The 19,162-nt window shown below is 43.0% G+C and overlaps 1 protein-coding gene across 2 annotated transcripts in view; it reads left to right on the plus strand.

The window, feature by feature from the left end:
- ASH1L (ASH1 like histone lysine methyltransferase) overlaps positions 1–19,162 on the plus strand; it is a 709,056-nt gene that overhangs the window by 70,794 nt on the left and 619,100 nt on the right. The window lies entirely within an intron of this gene.

Below are 19,162 nucleotides of genomic sequence, written 5' to 3' on the forward strand. Positions count from 1 at the left end.
TACACACAGAGAGAGCCTGGGAGAAGGCCATCACACACGTAGGCTGGTTAACTCAACCAAATTAATTCCCCCGTATGTTATTAAAATATATATTTTAATGCTATTTTAAAGCACTTGCTCATTCAAAAGAAGTAATCTCCAGACATTGAAACTTTTGTGGTAATATCTGTAGCAGTACAGCATAGACAGTGATTTGGGTACTGATTCCTAGTAGTGACTTTCTTAGTTAAAAAATTGCGATAATGTAACGTAATAGGTTTTATATTGTATAGAAAACTGTCTATGCTCATAGTAGAGCGTACCAACCTGCTTTGTGTTTTTGTTTTCACCGTACACATATATAGCAGTCTCTCATACGTGGCTGCCTTCTTTGTTCGGAATATGATCATGGTATGTGATCAAAATCATGTTTGTTGGATTTACATTGCATTCGTGCAAGCCTTATGTTGAACTAATAAAATATATATATATATATACACACAAACATATACATCTACCTTTCAGTTACCCCTCTTCATTCATTAGTATGTCCCGCACTGGTAGGCCACTTTATGCTTTCATTTCATATTTTTCTTTTTTTTCTTTCTTACGATCCACTTTTTACTTGTTTTTTTTCACTATACCAGCCTTTTAGATGGCAGTGTTTTTTTAACCTTTTTTCCCTTAATTTTTAAAGCCTTTAGCATATGTTTACGTTTCAGTGTTTACAAGACCAGACTGACTGGCTATGCCAACTCTTGTGTTGTATTACCAACAGCCTTTCTGCAGTTTAGAAACGTATCCACTATATATAACGTTGTGATAAGATTGACTACAGGGTGAAAAAATGCAGACAATGTAGTTGTGACTAACCTGAAATACACCAAATTACACGTGCTTACAGAGGACATTCCTTCCATATACCTGTCCTTATTTGGTGATATTATGTTCAATAGTTAGCTGAGTTATATAGTTAACTGCTTTAATTAGGTGGGCAGGACCGCGTTGGCCAACGGACGTGCGCAGCACTACGTAGGTAGTGCTCGGGATGGCCGTTGGCCGACCGAAGCAGCGAAGGGGTTATCATTACATATAGGGAGAAACACAAAACATTTTTTGAATGTTCATTGAATTTACAATGTAGTGAATGGAATAAATGTCCTGCTCTGACAAGCGAATTAGATTCCAGATTAGATCATAAAATTGTGATAATGTATGATGCTGAAAGGTTTCTGGGTGGGCACATCCTATCCCAAATAAGGTTTGAGGGATCGTCACAAGGGTAAACAATACTCCTTAGTCCTAACTGAGAGTATCTTTTTTTTTTTTGCAAAAAAATATTGGAATCAGTTTAATGCAAGTACGATTAAAAAAATGATGGGGATCACATGTGTAGATGAATACAGAGGTATTCTGTTTTTCCTGTATTGACTTTCATTATGCAAAAACTAAACATGTTCCCATAAATATCTCCTTCCTGTTCATCACTGTTCCTTTAAGAAAAAATATCGGAAGAATGAAAAGTCACTTTTCGTTTTCGCTGTTTTGTTTAAACTGCAGCTGTAATGATGGTCTATCACCTGTCTTTCATTTTGGCTGGTGGCTCTGGCAGCAGGCATTAAGTCCTCACACTCTAACGTAATACCTTATTATATTTGAGCAGCTACGTTTATTTGATTACGATTAATAATCGCATTATTACGATTGACTAGAGACGTCATGATTCTCCTGTAATTAAGAAATTAGGAAGAGACATTGACACAGTGATGGGGAACTCTACTGTATTATACCAACTATAATAATGTGCTGTTACGTCTGGCCTAGAGACAGCATTTTCTGTCTAAGCAGCCGCATGTAAAACATTAAAAATAAACAACATATACACCCATAAAGGGGATTAGGTTAACTACCTTCATTCATTCACCTGTTCACATATCCTTCACATTTTATTTCTAAACCTCATAGTATACATCATGTTTCTCTTGGAGCATAAAAGAGGACAACCTTTTTTTACTTTCACTGCATCACAATGCAATTAGAGGTCTTTTCAGCAGTTCTACACTTCTAGAAATATTAGTTATTACTTCCTGTTGTTCTGTTCCCTTAGTTTGTGGTTCTCCCCATGGTGTTTTCTTTGGTTCCAGCTCCAGCTGATGGTTCTTCATATTTCCTTCTTCTTGGAGGTTTTTTATGCCATCAGGCTTTTTCCTCAAACTATATTGATTTTTTCTAGCAGACACTTACTTCTCACATCATCCTTTCATAAGGGGGTACAATGGCTATTAGAAGGAGTCTCCCATTCTTCTGGTTAGCCAGAGACAAGTCCCAGAAGAACTTTTCATGTCCATCCCTGACAGGCTCATGTTCATTTGAGATTTTTGATGCAGTTGTTTCTCAGTCTCCAGGATCCATAATAGTAATGCACCCAATTCTTCAGCGTCAGTCTTTGAGTGGCCCGTAGTGCAAATGAGAGAGTATCTTTTAACAAAATGATTTACATTCAATCCATTGAAAATAGGCACACTTGTCTTTACAAGGAAAGTTTGAGTGACCACTTTGCCTTCCGGTTTGATCTGTAAAGAAAATATGTATTGATTTGTGAATCCTTGTGTTAGGTGTGGTGACATAACTGTTTATATTTCAAGACTTTATTCATTCAAAGTAACCACACCAGTCTATAATGTATGTTTTGTTAGTAATCTATATATCTTACTGCGGTGGTTGCCAACAGGGTCATGTTTCTCTCTTATTACAACTGTGCAGTCCTCAATGAGTTGTGAAGGCTACATTTGTGTAAGGACGGATAATGTGCTAATCTGATGTGATTGTGGTTAAGATGGCCCTCCCTAATTAGCACACCCTCTCACATAGCATTTAATGTGATGCGAAATGTCGCTGAATGACATGGCGAAGGCTTTCTAAATATGTATTGTGAATATTTTGAGACTTAAACTGCTAAACCTGATTGTTTTCTGTATTGGTGGAGTTTTCTTTCAACATTTATGTCACTCCATTCAGCCATATTTCTCCCAAGAAATTGGAAATCTGTTGGTCTAACATGCAATCTGCTTTGTATTTAACTTTGTTTAATGCAGTTAATAATCATTACAAGTAGGGTGCAGTAACACATTCACTCCCCAAATAATGTAGCATAATACATCATAGAAGGACCTTTTTGCCTATTGAATGACAGACACAAACATTTCAAATTTGAGTCAAATCTGCTTACCACATTATTTTCCAATAATATTGTATTGTAATTGCATTTATATAGCGCTTACTACCCCCGACGAGGCGTCGAAGCGCTTTTTCGGAGTGTAGTATGCTACTCCGGGACCCATAGAGGATTAGTGTTGAATTAGTATAGTGAAACATGCAAGTAAATTTTAAGTGGTGGATAGGTTAGTCAGTTATTTGGAAGGATAGCAGAAGGGTAGAAGAGGGGAAAAAAGTTTGTATTTATATAGGGCTTGTTACCCTTGATGGGGTGTTGAAGCACACTACTCTGGAAACCCGTAAAGGATTAGTGCTGAATTAGTATGGTGCAATATGATAGGTGGATATTAATCAGTTATTTGGAGTGAAAAGGGTAGTGGAGGGATAAAAGGGAAGAAAGGTTTGCATTCATGTAGCACCTGTTAACCCTGATGGTTGTTGAAGCGCTTTTCAGGCGAGTAGGACGCTACTCCGGAACCCATAAAGGATTAGTGTTGAAAATTAGTATAGTGAAGTATGAAGTAATTTGGGTGGTGGATATGTTGTTCAGTTATTTGGATAGAGAAGGGTAGGTTGCAGGATAGAAGAGGGAAAGAGGTTTGTATTTATATAGCCCTTGCTACCCGTTGATGAGGTTTCAAAGCGCTTTATTGGTGAGTAGCACGCTACTCTGGAACCCCTAAAGGATTAGTGGTGAATTAGTATAGCGGAATATGGAAATTGAGAAGTGAACATGTTAGTCTGTTATTTTAATTGAAAAGGATAGTGGAGGGACAGAAGAGTGAATTTTTTTTTTTTTAGGTCATAGCAGTAGGAGGAGGCTTTTGGATGAGTAAAAGGGGTTTTTGAAGGGAAGAGTCAGAGGGGAGAGTGTATAAAGGTTTGTTTTGGGGGATCGGTATTGTAAAAAGAGGTAGTGCATTGGGAAGAGTAGTAGAAAGAAGTTTGAGATGAGTCGGAAGCTTGGGCCAGAGGATATATTGAGAGAAGTGTAGACTTGGAAATAGGGTAGTGCTTTTGAAATACTAAATTAGAAGAAAGTGATACATTTATAGACCCATAAGTCCATTGAAAGTATTTAGATGCATAAAGGAGGTTAGTATATACAGATTAAAATCTATTGATAGAGGTACAGGTTGAGAAATAGGGTTGTGCATTGTATATGCTTTTTCAGGAGAAAGGTAACAGACACTCAGCTCCAAGTACATGGAAAGTACACAGATGCACAATGGAAGTAAGTACATGTAGACCAAAGATGATTTTTATTTACTTATTTAGAACAACGAAATTATTCTACATGTTTATACAAAGCAATACACAAAGATAGGTACATATCTATAGTGAAAAAAAATGCTTATATACAGAGGAATATGCTGCAAATTTCTGTTTCCGTATGGTGCTTATGTGGGGAAGAGCCAACTCTTGAGTAGTTTTCTGAAGATAAGGTGGTTGTCGGTGGATCTTATGTTGGGGGTAAAGAGTTCCATAGTTTGGCTGCTTGAACAGAGAAGGATGTGCCACCCATGTTTTTAGGGATCGCGCCCTGCGTTGCACTGCGCAGCAGTGCTCACAGCGCGAGCCCTTTAGTAGGTGAAAATACAGGGTTTGTAAGCTGCCCTAGGAATGGCACACGCTCGTGCGTGTGCTTTTCCTTTTGTGGGCAGCTATTTGCCTTTGCGTGCGTCTTTTAATGAAAGACTGCACTCAATAGGCCACAGGCGGCGCATTGCTCCGCCCATGACCTATTGGTGTCTATTACGTGCTTGGTGCGCGTAATAGACACCAATAGGCCATGTGTCACGTGTGTCGCAGTGGCGCGCGCACCATTCGCGGGTTTCTTTGTTTTTGAAGCGATCGCGAAAGTGAAAGCGATCGCTTCCTCTGCCGTTTGGTTCTTCCTTCTCGTTAAACAGGCAGGCAGGGAGATTCTCCTCCGACACGATCAAATAACTATGTGACACTCCTCGATAGGTCGGGTGAAAGCGGCCACGTTGTTGGAAATTCTTAAGGTTCGGCACCACAGGAAAGAATTCCTCGCTCAGTTTCTCTTTGTCTCCATAGAAGGGGATTTCTTGTTTTTTTTGTAACAGTCTTAAGAATCTGCCATATTGCATTCACTGTGACAGGCTTTTACTTTAAAAAAAATGTCACTACGCTCGCCCTATTTTACTCACATTGACAAGCGTTTTGTAAAATACTTTTTTCAGCCCATCATTGCCGTTTGGGTTAACTGAAGCCGATTATTTAATGGCTTTCGGTTTTTAGCGATTCCTTCTACTAACATTTACGCTCTAGGCTATTCTACACCAGACTAGAATTCCAGACATAGCCCAGTCCACTTCCTGTTTGCGGCCGTTTATTCATAACATATCTAACAAGTTGCCAGTAATTGTTCCGCATCACGCTGGTTTTGAGGATCGTTTTGCGACCCAAACCATTGCTCATACAATATCTTCTTTCCCAGCTGATCAGTAAGTTCGAGCAGTAATTTGATGATTTGCAGTTTTGGTCTGCCTTATGGTTGCTGTGATACTGTTATGGTTTCTTTACCCCCAGGCTGCCACATTCAGGTCTCTTTATACTGTCTGTCTGCCACCCGGTCACATTTGCTGTTTTTCTGCGGGGCCAACACCAAACCAGGGATGACTTAACCTCCCTGCAGCATATACGTAAGCTTCTGTTTTGCCATTGTTACGCACTTGGGCTTCTGCTAATTTGTACACCAGATCTAAACAGCTTTTCCATCTTTTGTATAGGGCGCATTCTTTATTTAGTATTCCCCATAGAGATTTGCCAATTGTTGCATCTTCACTAGCACCGGTAAGTGACAGAATAAGTTCCCTTCCTGTGTTATGTCTGAGACTAATTCCCCTTTAACATATTTAGCCGCACTCTGTCATTTGGCTTTTGTAAGCACAGGGGTTCCACCCTGTCTTCATTTGACACTAGCTTGAAAGAACACTCTCTATTTTTAGGTCTCGCCTGTCAATGCGCATGCGCATTGAGCAGAGCGAGACTATAGGGCTTTAAACAAAGTTTACCTAACTGCGGCGATTTGGTGCTGTGCCTGTGGCTTTTAGGTCAATGCGCTTGCGCATTGACCTAAAATGCGCGTGCACATCACCAAATCGCCGTCTGTTCCCTCAGCCGCATTCCTCCCACACCTTTTGAAGTGAAGCTTAGCTTCACTTCAAAGGCCCCGGCTGCTTCACACCCACATGCCGCTCTACCCGCTCCGCCCCCTCCCCTGCCCGCCGTGTCGCATTTCTCCTCCCCCCTCCCCTTCTCTGCCTTCTCTCCGTCTTGTTTTTTTTTTTACCCGCTCCGCCCCCTCCCCTGCCCGCCGTGTCGCATTTCTCCTCCCCCTCCCCACAGCAATGCCCTCCGCCGTCTCTCGTGTTTCTTTTGACTCGTTTTCGTTAGGGTTGGTGCTGTCTTTTCCTGCTGCTTCACACCACCTTTTGCAACAATACTTGTGTCTTGATTTGGGATTTTATCTTTTTACACCGAGTTGCAATAGGTTCGTGGTGAATTCACATGTTATATTGTTCAGCAAAGTGGATTATTATTATTCCAATCTGTAAAGTTGCAAAACAACCCCCAGTAAGAAACGTGAAACTGTAACTCGGGTCAAGAACTGCATCTCCGTCATTACCGCATGCGTTCATGCTTCACCGTGTCACTGATTAAGGTAAATCAGCAGTTAGCTGTATCTTTGAATTTGGAGCAAAATGTCATTGGCAAACCTCTATTTTTTTTATTAGACTGCATCATCTAAAGAGCTCCTATGCAGAGCGAATAATCATGTTATGCCGCCTCTCCCGATACTAATTTACTGGAAGTTTCTACTAGACAGCTTTGACTATCTATCCCAGCTGATACAATGTCAATCAGAAAACTGAGCGAGTCACGGATTTTAATCATAACTATTTTTATAACCCTTTTAACAAGACACGGTTTTATGGGCAACTCAACATTTCATATAAAAAAATAGGAGATTAAATTCCTGCTGCTTCACACCCTCATCGTCTACACACACACCTACAAGCATTCCTCCAAGTTGTCTCTCTCTTCAATCATGTGTGTTGTATCCTGCACGAGCGCCGCGTCAGCTGTGACCCCGCTCTGTGCATGTGGACGCTGTGAATGTCCCTGCGTGTGCGCTCCACTCGTGTCTTTCTATGCAGGCTGCCTTCTGCTGTGTGCATGCGTCTGCTGTACTCGCAGACTGTATGGGTGCCTATTTGTGACTATGCCCGCAGGCGTGCGCCATGTTTTGTATACTCTAAGTGTGTGTTCTCTAAAGGAATGCATTTACTGTTGTAGGCACAGTTTGTGTGTACATTCACTTCGTCATCTGCTATGTAGGTATACCTTATGCACGCTGTGTGCGTGAGCCTTCTGCGATTGCCGTACGTGCAGCCTCCTGTGTGTGTTTGCGCCGTCTGCTCTGTCTGTCTCACCCTCAACCCCTCACCCTCACTCACCCTCAACCCCTCACCCTCACCCTCACTCACCCTCAACCCCTCACCCTCACTCACCCTCAACCCCTCACCCTCACTCACCCTCACCCTCACCCTCCCTCAACCCCTCACCCTCACTCACCCTCACCCTCAACCCCTCACCCTCACTCACCCTCACCCTCAACCCCTCACACAAAGTGGGGTTCTTATATTACAAAAAGGGATTTTGTGGTTGCAAATGCAATGATATTGGGAATAGGAGGGTTTGCAAATTCTTTTGGCCATCTGGCCCTAGGTAAGTTAGGCAGCAGTATATATGTGTGGCGTGGGGAGGAGAAGTGGAGGCCCCTTTTAAGGCGCTGGAAAATTTTCAGGGCCTGGCCACCAAGGAGTGGTTGATTATATGAAGGAGTCGATGACCATGCATACCAATTGGTTTGGCAAATGTGAGTTGAGCGGCAAGTGTGATATTACATTGCTTCATTTGCCTAATATTCTATTTTCATGATGAACGATCTGCATGTCATGGAAGTAAATGTTACATTTAGCTTTATCACACTTTTTTGTACGTTCTACATGGGATAAAAGTGCAAAGACAGACCAGTCTATGAAAATGCTGTTTATTAATACTTCCCAAGGGTAATAATCCTCGGTCAGCAACAATAGGCGCTTGTCCTATTCCTCAGCAGCAGCTGCTCACAGCTTTGAATGCTGTGTCTTGTCACATACAATCAGTGAGCTGCTAATGAAACCTCCATGCAGACATTGGTTTTATACAAATGGTTTATGAGCTTAACCCAAGAGAATACTTCACCTTTAACTGGAGGTTCTTGGGGTTTGTCCGGGTGTGTTTTTTCATCTCAAAATGCTGATGAAATCATATCATCCTTTCTGGTCTGTAGGGCCGTACTACGGTACTACTGAACAGTCGGTCTGTTTCCTGCCTGAAGTGCTTCAGGTTATAAGAGCCAGGCTCTAAGCATCATTTCAACGTATTTATTTGTAATATTTGTAGTGTGGTGTATTGGAACCCGGATGGCTGTTGACACCAATTTAATTGAAAATTCATATTGTAGAGCTTTGGTTTTTAACCTCTGGTCTGAGAACGCCTGGGGGTCCGAGAGGCTTCTCAACGGGTCCACAACTGTTTCACAAAATGAATATTACAAAAATCTTAAATTAATAAAGTATATGCAAGTAGGGAAGCAAACATTAAAATTAGATTTTTTGTTCTATATTTGATGGTGAATTCCACAAAATATTTCAATATTTGAGCACTTGTTTGGTGTATACACGTTTTTTTTACGTTTGTGTATTGTTTTGAGGTTCAAATCATAGCCCTTGCTTATGCCTGGGGTCCCCGGTTTACATAATGATTTTGTTGTAGTCCGCAGAAATCAGAAAGGTTAAGAACCACTGTTCTAGAGGATGCAAGCTTGTTGGAAATGCCTGTTATTTTTTCAACCAATTACATTTGTTTCACTCAAGTCGAGAAAGAGATGAAAGGGTCTTAGTCAAAGTGTGCTATAGGGATCCTAGCTATTTGATTATTGCTTCCACTATGTCTGTGTCCTTGGCACAGCATCTTCAACAAGCATTTGCAATGCAATAGGTCTCGCATTTACGCAAGTTTGAGCTATTAACATTGAAAATAGCAATGCCTTTTATTTTTTTTCCGTTTTTCCAATTTAAATAAAAGGCATTGTCATTTACAATGCCAATAGCTTAAACTTGTGTAAATGTGAGACCTATTGCATTGCAAATGCTTTTTTGCAGTTTACATAGCGCATACTAGGCTCAAGGGCACTAACACGCTTTACATGACTATCTTACGTTTTTACATGAGAACTGTTCTGCAGGAAGAAATGCTTCGAGCGTGTAATCGAAGCATTAAAACATATATTTTTTTAAACACCAATGTTGTTACAAAGAAGTTGTGTGGTGGGTGGCCAAGCTCAGTGAGCTGCGTCTCCTTTATACTCCATTGACGTAGTGCAGAGACGGGCTGATCTCTGAGGAACTATGACCTTCACTCAGAAGTATATGGATGCATGGCTTTGTAAGAAAATTTTATCAGGGGGCGAAGATCTTTGCTTTTACTGCCTTGCAGTTGGTTAACCCCTTCGCCGCTGGGGTAATTCCCCCACGGTGTGGGGGGCGAGCACGGCGCCGCAGTGCTCGTGACGAGCCCAGCTTGTCTTGAGGCATAGTGGAGCTGTGATAATTATTTCAACAAAAGAGAGCCTACTATTGTGAATTTCTAAAAGACAAAATTGCCTAGGTGAGCGAACACACACAGTGACTGGACTATACCTGTGGTCAAAAAAACAAAACGGAAATGATAGTGGAGCTGTGCTCATGACGAGCTCGGCTCGTCACGACTCCGCCCACTGATTGATTCTCCTGCACAGGCGGGGAATCAATCGCACGTGCGCGGGCCGCGGCCGTTATGCATGAGCACAGCTCCACTGTGCCTCATGACGAGCTGGGCTCGTCATAAGCTTGTAAGGAGTTAACGGTGATATTTGGGTTTCACAGGTGCCTGTCAACTTACCAGCACGGCCTTTGACATTGTGTCTAAGTTCACATAGTGTGATCGCACAAGGAAGACCATTTTTCTGGCTAACGAACAGGCAGCCTCCCTTCCCACATAGTAAAATAAAATATGAAGAGGCTCTCGTTGTCAGAACTTACTTGCTCAACACGGCTTCCAATATCTTGCACGGGAACAGAGATGCTAAACTCCCAAATCCCATACGGCAATGCCAGCAGGTCTTGTTCAGAACCTTCTGATCATTACCTTAAGGGAAGGGGGAAATTGGATAAAATAACAAACAAGAAGAGACTGGTCCGTATAGTTCCTTCAGTCAGCCTTCCGCAGACCTCGTCTTAACCTTTAGTGGAACCTGAAAATTAACATAACATTACTTCAAGGCTATCTATGCTTCCACTTCCTCAGTAAATTCTCCACAGAATATCTCACCCACCCTATGTCTCCTGGACCTCGCTTCTCTTCTGATAATAATGAAATGGAATTCGGTCTCCCTCAACAGTAGTTGTCACTAAAGAAAGGAACAAACATTAGTTTCATCTGCCTATTTATCCTAGTGGCTCTTATTAGATAAAAGTAAGTGCACTTACTTCACTATCTGAAGGGTAACCTTTTAGAATGGGTTCTGTGTTTCTCTCAGTCTTTATACTCTGTTGAATTTCTTCTTATATGCTACCTCAAGGTACAACGATTTATTTTCTCTCACAGGTTTCCTGAATATGTGGTTCTATCAGGTAACTATTCTCCTTACATTCAGGTAGTAAGCACCCAAGTCTCTCAAGAAATAACTAATACTTTTCTTCTTTTCTGGTTTACCATTCTTGGCTCGACTTCTCTCTTGTCAAGTATATACAATATTTACATGTAACTAGTCATTAGTTCATTCAGTCTTTCATGTAATTTCATTGAACAAATATTCTGGCTTGTCTTTTCTGAATTTACAACTCGAGTTACACTGGTAAGTATTCTCCTCAAATCCTTCGATAATATTCTTTCTTATTTTTACTTAGCTCTGCTGCCACTTCTATATCTGGTATCGGAACTCTGTAGCCGTTGGTCTTCTCACTCGAACTACGGTGACTCGCAGACGCTATTTCCTCAGCTTCCTCTAAAATTCAATGCCACTCGAACTGAAGATTGAAACTGCCAGGACGGAGGAAATATTATATTAAACTCTCCGGACTTCGTGTCTCGGGAAATAAGCACTTTGACTGGGAAATAGGGAACTCTGGGGAACGCTCTACAACTACGACTTGACTGTGTATGAAACTCGGTGAAGTGTGTCGTTGAAAATCCGCTCGCGCCGCTCACCTACTCCACTGCTGCTGCGGTCTTGCAGACTAGACCGCTAACCTCTGGTTCTCTCTGGGCGGCCATTTCGGGTGCCATTTGATGTCGCCTAGAGCGAACCAGTTCTGCCCATGTAGCCTTGTTCGAGAGCTCCTGTTCTCTTTTTGAAAAGTACAGTCCACAAATACGAGCACCAGATTTAGCGGTTCTGACAGTACCCCCCAACAAGGTAGTTCCTTTCCTTCTTAGCTTGGTGGGGAATCGTTGATGGAAAGATTTAATTAACCTAGGAGCATGAACATTCTTTTCTAGCTCCCAAGACCGCTCCTCTGGACCATAACCCTTCCAATCTATCAAATAATACAATTCCCCTTTGGATCTCCTGGAGTCTAAGATTTCTTTTACCTCAAACTCAACTCCTGTCTCTAACTGAATTGGTTTCGGAGGGGTCTGAACTCTAAGATCTTTGGAAGCTTTCTTCAGTAGAGAAATGTGAAAGACTGGATGAATCTTTAGCTTAGGTGGCAATTTTATTTGGTAAGAGACCTGGTTAATCTTTTCTTCCACCATATACGGACCAATAAATCTAGGCTGGAACTTCCGATTACCCTTGAGTCTCAAGTTTTTGGTACTTAACCAAACTGAATCTCCAATATTCAGAATTGGCCCTTCTCTCCTCCTTCTATCCGCATAGCCCTTATACTTCTCTTTGGCTCTTGTAAGATTGTCAACTGCCCTTAACTGTGTTTGGTGCAAGTGTGCTACAACTTCCTTAACGGCTGGCACTGAGATATCGGTTTGCCGAATGGTTGCGTGTGGATGTCTGCCATAATTTAGAAAGAAGGGTGAATAACCTGTCGAGCAGTTCTTTGCATTATTGTGTGCAAATTCTGCCGTCCACAAATAATCCGACCAGTCTCCCTCCTCTTTTAAAAGATATAGTCGCAGATACTGTTCTAATTTCTGGTTAACCCTTTCCGTCTGCCCATCAGTCTCTGGGTGGTAACTAGTGGAGAATCTAACCTCAGTTCCTAACCCCTCCATAAAGGCTCGCCAGAAGTGAGATACAAACTGAGAACCCCGATCCGAGTTCACTACCTTCCATATTCCATGCATCTTCACTATCTGCGAGCTAAAAGGGCGGCTAACTGTTTGGCAGAAGGTAAACCTCTCAGGGCAGTGAAATGGGCCTTTTTAGAAAAAGAATCTACCACCACTAAGATTGTGTCAAACCCTTGACTCTTTGGTAAGTCAGTAATTAGATCTAACGTGACTGTGTGCCATGGGTACGGAGGAGTGGGCAAGGGCTGTAAAAGGCCCTTTGGGGCCTGCCGTTCAGACTTTCCCTGAGCGCAGCTCTCACAGGACTTGACATACTGCTCAATATCTGAGGCCATTCTTGACCACCAATAGTGTCTCTTTATCAACTCCTCTGTTTTAGCTTCTCCTTTATGACCAGCTAACTTGCCATCGTGGCATTCTCGCATAACTTGTTGTTGCAACTCGGCTGTGGGAATGTACAGGGCCTTTCGATGGTAGGGTAGTTGCCGGATAATCTCTCTATCTGGATCTTCTTTTGCCCAGTCCAGCATAGCCTCAGGACTCATAACCTTCGCGACATCTTCTTCTAGACTGATAGAGGAGGTCGCTCCAAGGATCTTTGCACTCGGTATAGTTGGCTGATTCTCTGTAAGGGTTCTCTGTGTCTCCGTACCGATTCTGGACAGGGCATCTGCCTTTCCATTCTGGGCTCCAGGACGATATGTGATCACGAAATCGTAGTCAGCAAAGTACAACGACCACCTCAATTGTCTTGGGGTAAGGGTTCTGGCAGACTTTAAGAATTTTAGATTACGATGGTCTGTGAACACCGTTACCTGGTGCTGAGCTCCCATCAAGTAATGCCGCCACTCTTTAAAGGCATCCTTAATGGCCAGTAACTCCTTCTCCGTGATGGTGTAGTTGATTTCAGCTGAAGTTAATTTTCTAGAGCGGTAAGCAACTGGGTGTAACTGCCCTGTGGTTTTGTGCCGTTGAGACAATACTCCACCCACTGCTTGATCCGACGCATCTGTCTCCACGTAGAAAGGTTCAGCTGGATCAGCATGCAACAGGACTGGAGCTGTGGTGAAATCCGTCTTTAGCAATTGAAAAGCTTCTTCAGCCTCTTGAGTCCATTCGAACTTGATTCCCTTTTTCAGTAATTGGGTAAGTGGAAGAATTTTCCTGGAGAATTCCCCAATAAATCTTCGATAGAAATTAGCAAATCCAATAAAACTTTGGACTTCCTTGACACTTGCAGGAGACTCCCAGTTTATCACAGCTTCCACCTTCTTCTGGTCCATCAATATTCCCGAAGGCGAAAGGACAAAACCTAAGAACTCAACTTGTGCCACATCAAAGGCGCATTTTTCCAATTTCACGAATAACTTATGCTCTTGTAGTTTCCTCAGGACCCCTTTCACCTGCTCATGATGACTTGACACATCAGACGAATAAATCAGGATGTCATCTATGTACACAATCGCACACTGGTCTATAAATTCCTTTAGTATGTCATTGATGAAGTGCTGGAAAGCAGCCGGGGCGTTGCACAATCCATAGGGCATCACTTGGTATTCAAAAAGCCCAAATCTTGTCCTGAAAGCCGTCTTCCACTCATCACCTTCGCGCATTCGGACTAAATGATAAGCGCCTCTCAGGTCTAATTTAGTGTAAATTCGGGCTCCTTTCACTTGATCTAATAGTACGGAGATCAATGGCAAGGGATATCGATTTATTTTTGTAATTTTATTGATGGCTCTATAATCGATACACGTCCTTAATTCTCCCTCCTTCTTCAGAACGAAAAATAATGGAGATGAGACTGGAGACTGGGAGGGTCAGATAAACCCATTTGCTAACTGCTTATCCAAGTATTCCTTTAAATGATGGCTTTCCTTTTCCGTCAACGCGTAGACACGACTGCATGGTAAGTTTGAACCTGGTTCCAAGTCTATCTTGCAGTCATAGACTCGATGTGGTGGTAACTGCTCTGCCTCCACTCCACTAAACACCTCTTGGAACTCTCTATATTCTTCTGGAATGTCAGTAGTATTTATTACGCACATGGAATGTCCAATGGAACATAGTGATAGGGCCGGATTGCCTTCAAAAGGTTCTTCCTCTGCACCAAAACAATTTCCTTGGCAATACTTCGAGTTCATCACTATAGTCCTTGAACTCCAGTCGATTGTTGGGTTGTGTTCAGTAAGCCACGGAAGACCAAGAATCAATTGAAATTGTGGCGCATCTATTAAATTAAACTGAATTCTCTCCCGATGTCCATCACTCGAAATCAACTGAATTACCTCTGTGTGGCTCACAATTGGTCCTGATGAAATATTGGTTCCGTCCACCGCCCGAACGGGCTCACTTCGATTTTTCTTAATCGCTTGAATGCCCACCTTAGCTGCAAATCTCAGGTCGCAAAAGTTTTCTGTGGCTCCGGAATCGATCATCACTGACACTCCTGTCAACTTGGTTTCTTGAAATCTTACTTCCATGGACTGATTCAAATGCGGGGCCGCTGATTGTAATGTATTTGCCACCCGATGTTCTTTTGGAGTTTTCTCTTGATTAGCATCCACCTGTTCAACTCCTCCCACAGGTGGTGCCGCTAGTTTTCCTTCGGCTTGTAGAAGCTTTTTGGCTTTTTTGGGCAATTTCTAACGAAATGTCCCCCGGATCCACAATACATACACAAATTTCCAACTCTTCTCTTGTCCTTCTCTTCCTTAGTTAGGGGGCCTCTGATTGTCCCAATCTGCATTGGCTCGGCTCCTTGTTGATTCTCGGTACTATCTGATCGAGCTCTGTCAAATCTTGGGGTAATTGTTCTAAAATCTTTCCTCTTTTCTCCTCTCCTTTCTCCTTGAGGAAAATCAATTTCCAAGAATAGATCTATTAATGCCGAAATCTCGGTGGGGCGGTTGGGTATCTGTGCTAGCATATCTTTTAATTCATCTTTTAATCCACGATAAAACACCGCGGCCCTCTTGCTCTCAGGCCAATCAGTCTCGACCACCAGCTTGTTGAATTGAGCCAGGTAGGCTATCAGGTCTCGATTCCCTTGTCGTAAGTCGAGTAGCTCGTTATCCACCACCTGGGATATCCGTCGTCTGTCAAATATCCGAAGGAATTCCCTCTTGAATTCTTCAAAGTTTCTAAGTAGCGGGTCCTCCCGGGTAACCAGAGGCATTGACCACGAAGCGGCGTCTCCACTTAGATATGAGAGTATGAAAGCTACCTTGGACTGCGCATCAGGGAAAATCAAAGGGCAGCACATAAAATGCAAGGAGCACTGTGACAGAAATATTTGTGCCTTCTGAGGGTCTCCATTAAATCTTTCGGGAGCCGCCAATGGAATGACTGGGGATAGAGAATGAATTACTTGGGTGGTGGATCTGTTAGTGGCTTCCAGTACAGGATTCATAGCTTCTCTCTCTAAACTACTGGGTGATCTAAGCCTTTGTGCTAATTCTGCAGTTTCTCTCCTGGCACTGACTACTTCTTGCCTAAGATTCCGATTTTCCTCCCTCACTGCCCCTAACTCTTTCTGTATCGCATCTAGAATTGTACCAAGGGACTGTACATCTATTCCCTCCGCCATCTCTGTTCAGGTGCGAAGGCAACGTGGGCACTTCACTCTGTCAGAACTTACTTGCTCAACACGGCTTCCAATATCTTGCACGGGAACAGAGATGCTAAACTCCCAAATCCCATACGGCAATGCCAGCAGGTCTTGTTCAGAACCTTCTGATCATTACCTTAAGGGAAGGGGGAAATTGGATAAAATAACAAACAAGAAGAGACTGGTCCGGAATGGTTCCTTCAGTCAGCCTTCCGCAGACCTCGTCTTAACCTTTAGTGGAACCTGAAAATTAACATAACATTACTTCAAGGTTATCTATGCTTCCACTTCCTCAGTAAATTCTCCACAGAATATCTCACCCACCCTATGTCTCCTGGACCTCGCTTCTCTTCTGATAATAATGAAATGGAATTCGGTCTCCCTCAACAGTAGTTGTCACTAAAGAAAGGAACAAACATTAGTTTCATCTGCCTATTTATCCTAGTGGCTCTTATTAGATAATAGTAAGTGCACTTACTTCACTATCTGAAGGGTAACCTTTTAGAATGGTTTTTGTGTTTTCTCTCAGTCTTTATACTCTGTTGAATTTCTTCTTATATGCTACCTCAAGGTACAACGATTTCTTTTCTCTCACAGGTTTCCTGAATATGTGGTTCTATCAGGTAACTATTCTCCTTAAATTCAGGTAGTAAGCACCCAAGTCTCTCAAGAAATAACTAATACTTTTCTGGTTTACCATTCTTGGCTCGACTTCTCTCTTGTCAAGTATATACAATATTTACATGTAACTAGTCATTAGTTTATTCAGTCTTTCATGTAATTTCATTGAACAAATATTCTGGCTTGTCTTTTCTGAATTTACAACTCGAGTTACACTGGTAAGTATTCTCCTCAAATCCTTTGATAATATTTTTTCTTATTTTTACTTAGCTCTGCTGTCGCTTCTATCTCTGGTATCGGAACTCTGTAGCCGTTGGTCTTCTCACTCGAACTACGGTGACTCACAGACGCTATTTCCACAGCTTCCTCTAAAATTCAACGCCACTCGAACTGAAGATTGAAACTGCCAGGACGGAGGAAATATTACATTAAACTCTCCGGACTTCGTGTCTCGGGAAATAAGCACTTTGACTGGGAAATAGGGAACTCTGGGGAACGCTCTACAACTACGACTTGACTGTGTATGAAACTCGGTGAAGTGCGTCGTTGAAAAGCCGCTCGCGCCGCTCACCTACTCCACTGCTGCTGCGGTCTTGCAGACTAGACCGCTAACCTCTGGTTCTCTCTGGGCGGCCATTTCGGGTGCCATTTGATGTCGCCTAGAGCGAACCAGTTCTGCCCATGTAGCCTTGTTCGAGAGCTCCTGTTCTCTTTTTGAAAAGTACAGTCCACAAATACGAGCACCAGATTTAGCGGTTCTGACACTCGTCGTAGTAGGCACCTGGCATCGCTGCTTCCTCTGCAGGCTTCGGTGCCGGTCAGGGAGCCAGATGCAGCCCGGACAGATGCTCGCTGGTGCCTCCTTCCGCAGCCCTTCCCTCCCGGTACTATAAAATATTCAGCCCACTGAACCGTCACGAGTGCAGTGGGGACATTGGTTTAGTGAGCGTAAGTGGAAGCGCGCGAGATGCCATGTGCGTGCAGATTTTGCAGTTAACATAGCGCAGACTTGGCTCACGGGCATTAATGCGCTTTACATGAATATCTTACGTTTTTACCTGAGAACTGTTCTGCAGGAAGAAATGCTTCAGGTGTGTAATCTAAGCATTAGAACATATATTTTTTTGACCACCAACGTTGTTACAAAGAAGTTGTGTGGTGCGTGGCCAAGCGCGCGGCTAAGAAGGCTGCTTTTACTTTACCTCCGCAACCTCGTCAGTACAGGGTTCTGCTAGGAGCACCCGAATTGCGGAGTTAACCACACCTACAGACGGCTGAACACTGCGGGTCTTCGGAGGTCTTTGTACCTGCAAACCTTCGGGTGACGTTTGCTGCACTTCGCTCTCAGTTTTCAGGCTTTGGCCAGTGCACGTCTTGAGATGGCAAGTGGGCACAAAACACTGGCTCAGGGAGCTGCGTCTCCTTTATACTTTGTTGACGTGGGGCTGAGACGGGCTGATCTCTGAGGAACTATGACCTTCACTCAGAAGTATATGGACGCATGGCTCTGTAAGTACATTTTATCAGGGGGCGAAGATCTTTGCTTTCTCTGCCCTGCAGTTGGTTAAAGGTGATCTTTGGGTTTCACAGGTGCCTGTCAATTTACCGGCACGGCCTTTGACGTTGTGTCTAAGTTCACATAGTGGGATCGCACAAGGAAGGCCATTTCCTCTTGGTACTATAAAATATTCAGCCCACTGAGCCGTCACGAGTGCAGCCGGGGCATTGTTTCAGCACGCGAAAGTGAAAGCTCGCGACATGCCGTGAGCGTGCAAATCGGCTGCCCAGGCTCAAGCTGACATCGCCAGAGAAGACACAGCGTGAGCGTGCACATCGGCTGTCTGGGTAAGTGCACATCTCCTGTCCCCCTTTGGCAACCAAGTCGACGACAATAGATCTCGCCATGGTGAGCAGCACATGCGCTGCGTCGCTAGGCGAGACCGAAAAACGAGTAGAGAACAGCCATCCTACTGATCATGTAGGTCCAACCACTATTTAGTAAGACTTTTTGCCAGTAAGTCTACATGTGTGCATTGGCAAATTGTTCCTGAGGAACTTGCAAGCAAATAATGTTGTGTACCAGCCAGGCCATGCAAAATCTGCATAAGACTACAATTACTTTTTCACTTAAATCAATTTTACAGTAAAAAGATAGTTTTGTCTGGTCTGCTCTTGCTTTGGACATTTTGACCAAATTGTATCAACTCTTTTATTTAAGTATTACCTTTTGCTAAAAAATACAAGTTGTGAAGAAACTTGTTCTGGCTGTATATGAAGTAAGGGGGACATAACCTGGGGGGGAAAACAACTGCGTTTTCATGACTGCCCTCTATGGCCTGTTGTGTTTCCTACCAATGAAATGCTGTCAGG

Source organism: Lissotriton helveticus, chromosome 12, assembly GCF_964261635.1.
Source record: "Lissotriton helveticus chromosome 12, aLisHel1.1, whole genome shotgun sequence".
Classification (NCBI taxonomy): domain Eukaryota; kingdom Metazoa; phylum Chordata; class Amphibia; order Caudata; family Salamandridae; genus Lissotriton; species Lissotriton helveticus.